Genomic DNA, 4,202 nt, shown 5'->3' with positions numbered 1-4,202 from the left:
TGGAATTATTGAGTTAAAGGATATAAGTGCTCAAAACGTTGATATTTTGTAGAAGAGCATTTGAATGTCTAAAGAAGAAGGAAATTCGAGATTAGATAAATAAATCTTTCATTGTAACTTTTTCAGTTACCTCGTGTCCCAGAAGAATTATTGAGTTAAAGGATATAAGTGCTCAAAACGTTGATATTTTGAAGTAGAGCATTTGAATGTCTAAAGAAGAAGGAAATTCGAGATTAGATAAATAAATCTTTCATTGTAACTTTTTCAGTTACCTCACTGTGTCCCAGAAAATGTGTTGGAGTGAGTAGCAGGAGAGAAATCCCAGCATAGCAACTTCTGGTATGGAGAGAAGGGTGTAGGCTCTGAGTCTAAAGACCCAATCATAGGTTAGTGGCAAAAATTAAGTAAGATTATAAGGAATCTGATTCAAAATGGCTCCTTAGGGTTTATGTGGAATATTTAGCAAAGAATCTTGACATCTCATGCACTATGAAACAAAGAATGGTCCTCCATCTATAAGCATACTTCTTCTTCCAAGCAGGCCTTCCTTGCCTGGTGTGTGGACAGTGATGATGCTGGACCAAACAAAGGCTTCTAGCAGGAAAGCAGGTAGCATTTCTTAAGGGTTCCAAAATGGAGGCTATGGAGTTATCATACACTTGCCTTTGAAAAAAAGATAGGTTCTCTCTGCTCTTCTCTTTCTAGCTTATTAGTTATTTAGTGTAGCACCAGCAAGCTATGAGCAGCAGCCGAGATCTGATCAATAATGTATTGGTCTGTATCTGAATCAAAGGCACCGTGGTAAGGGAAGGAAAGCACAGAGTACCCTCCATCACAATGCACACCAGCAGGAGCCAGGCAGCTGAGAGGGGCCTGAAAGACACTGAGGAGAAGAGAGGAGCTGAGCAGGGGGTAGAAAACTGTGGTGAGTGACCCAATTGCTAAAACAATACAGTTATTTTGAAAGGTTGAAGCTTCAAAGAACAAAGATATATATCTGTTTCAGAAGTACAGGGGTCAAATGTCATAGGCAGTTTTTTGGATAACTCAAACAGAATCTCTGCATCACCTGGAATTTTGCAATATCTCATTAGCCTCCCTTTTCCAAATAGTACATTAGGCCTCTGAGAAACAAGGACTCAGAGCTCACATACTGAGTTTCTTCATCTGAACCTGGAAATTAAGCAGAATGTCTCCTAAGCTCTGCAACTGAGCCACACTTCTACCATGTGCTGTCCACACACAAAAACCGAACCCCCAAATGATTGGGTTTGGGGTTAGAAGTTGGAAATAGAAATGTGAGAGCTGCTAGCAATTTTATAGGTCAACTAGCCCAAACGTCTAATTTAGTAGATGAGGAAGCTAAGGCCTCAGAAGTGGCTACTTTAACAAGATATAATCAGGACTAAATCTCAGACCTCTTTGATTACCACCTGAGACACCTTTCGGCTGCTCTTCTACCAGGCTAGGTATTCAGCATTTCCATTTTTGTTCATGAGAGAACATTAAACAGCCAGATAGTGTTTCATTGTTGCCTGGGAAAAATTGCATATACATCTTTCTACAAGTGAATTAAGATTCAGTAAAGGAAGGAGTGAACTGAAGTCTCTGGTGATGTGATTTCTCTTATTCCACATACTTTGGAGTCCATCACTGCTTCAGAAAATAGACTTTAGTATGTCTGCATGTTGGGAAGGGAGGTCAGGATGAAGAGCAAAGAGACACTTCATTCTAATGTCAAATGTGAACTCTTTTATAACATTACCAGTTTTATTTGTGTAGCATGAACTATATGGACTTCTATATCTAGGCTTAACATTTTCTTATAGTATCACAATGTGTCTATATTTATGTGGCTTGCTTATTTTTTTTGTTTTCTCCCATGGAAATATAAGACCAAGAGGGCATAGAGCAGTGGTTCTCAACCTGTGGGTCACCAACCTGTGGGTCGCGACCCCTTTATGGGTCGAACGACCCTTTCACAGGGGTCGCCTAAGACCATCAGAAAACACATATATAATTACATATTGTTTTTGTGATTAATCACTATGCTTTAATTATGTCCAATTTGTAACCATGAAAATATATCATGCACATCAGTTATTTACATTACGATTCATAACAGTAGCAAAATTACAGTTATGAAGTAGCAACAAAAATAATTTTATGGTTGGGGGTCACCACAACATGAGGAACTGTATTAAAGGGTCGCGGCATTAAGAAGGTTGAGAACCACTGGCATAGAGCAAGTCTGTTACTCACGCTCATTTTATTTTATTTTATTTTATTAAAATATATTTTTATTGATTTCAGAGAGGAAGGGAGAGCGAGAGAGGGATAGAAACATCAATGTTGAGAGAGAATCATTGATTGGCTGCCTCCTGCAGGCCCCACACTGGGGATAGTGCCCGCAACCCAGGCATGTGCCCTTGACTGGAATCGAAACTGGGACCCTTCAGTCTGCAGGCCGACGCTCCATCCACCAAGCCAAACCAGCTAGGGCACTCACGCTCATTTTAGTTAGGGTCGTGCTAGCTGCTGTAACAGAGAAGTTCATTTCTAACGCACCTCAAATCTAAAACCAGTTAGACTTACTACTCTCCTCTAAGCGGTGACTCTGCCTTTTTTTTTTCTGTGTAGTTTTATCACTTTCCATGTAACTCCTAAGGTTGCCATGGTAGGAAAAAAAAACATTGAAAATCCCATAAGACAAAAACAGAGGAAACACTTTCTCTTACATTCCATTGGCAAGTACTCAATCATATATCCAAGCCTGATCACAAAGAAGGCTAGGAAATGTAGGTTAGTTGTGTTCCCAAGAAAAGGACATGGGTTCAGGGATCAAATAGCAGCCTTTGCCATACTGCTCTATAATCAGAACCTAGAATAGCCTTCAGCACATAATAGATGTTCAAAAAATAGCTGTTGAAGGAATTTTTGAATGAATGAATATAATTTACCCTTTTTAACTCTCTCACAATTCTATAGGTTAAATAATTAAGTGTGAACTGCTTATTGAAATATAAATGAGAATTCATTATGTTCCCATCTTTAAAGAGAGGCTTATGACGCTTCAGCTCATTTGGCTTTTCTTTCCTCTGAGCAATGATCCTTAACTGAAAATAACGTGATTTTTATGAAACTTCGTTTTCATGAAAGTGAGGTTAATTAGAGCTGTCTGTTCTCCCTTTCTGTTCCTCCAAGTTCTCATAACAAGACTTGGCTACATGAAAATTTTTCTCACCATCATGACACAAGATCACAATTCATACCACAGAATATTAATTATCTGTATCTCGCATATACAGGTATGAGTATGACTGTTATTTTATATTTAAAATGTAATCCAGGAGACACACTGAGCCTGTATAAAAGATATGAATCTATCCTAGTGTCTGAATATCCAGAGCAGTCCATTGGACGAGCTCCTCTGATTCTTAACCAAACTCATTTGCAGGAGTTTTTGTGTTTGTTTCTTTTGTTGGTTTGTTTTCAGTTTTTCCACCTATGCTCTCTGACTACATGTCAAACCCAATCCTTTGTTTTTTGTCTTTAACTGTGCCAAGAGAACAGCAGGTGCATGTCTTCAGAATAACAACTGTGTAGTACAACAGCTGCCTGGGGCCTGGCTCCCTGCCTTCAACACCTTCCAGGCTCTAGCCTTTGAAACACAGTCCTTTGTAAGTGTTCAGTCCTCCTCCCACCTTGCTCTCTGCAAATCCTGTCTTTGCTTATCAGCAGCATAGACTCTGGTCAGTTGGCAGATTATACTTTTTTTTTCCCACCGGAAGTGAGAATAAGATAGATACAAACTATTGATTTGGGGTCATCACAGATTGGTAGAATAGTAGAAAATAGATACTTAAGCAAGTGACTGTCTAAGCTTCAGCATTTTCTTATATATAATGGGGAGAATGGTGACTTTCTGTTGCATTAGTGTTAGAAAATGGATGTAAAGTTTCTGCTCTACAAGTTTTTTTCTTATTTCTTCATTCCACTGTACACTATTCCTCTATAGCTCCTTAATTTATTCCCAGCTGATAGAAATTTTATCCTCCTCCAATTATCAACATAGCATTTTATACTTCCATTATCCCATTATGAAATGAATTTATTTTTTAATTCTTTTTTAAAAAAATATTATAATAAGTATTACAAAGGGTATTACATATGTGTCCTTCCCCCCCCCTTGACAATCCCCC

The sequence above is a fragment of the Myotis brandtii genome, unplaced genomic scaffold, assembly GCF_000412655.1.
Source record: "Myotis brandtii unplaced genomic scaffold, ASM41265v1 scaffold46, whole genome shotgun sequence".
Lineage (NCBI taxonomy): Eukaryota > Metazoa > Chordata > Mammalia > Chiroptera > Vespertilionidae > Myotis > Myotis brandtii.
Note: the sequence above shows the minus strand (reverse complement) of the source record.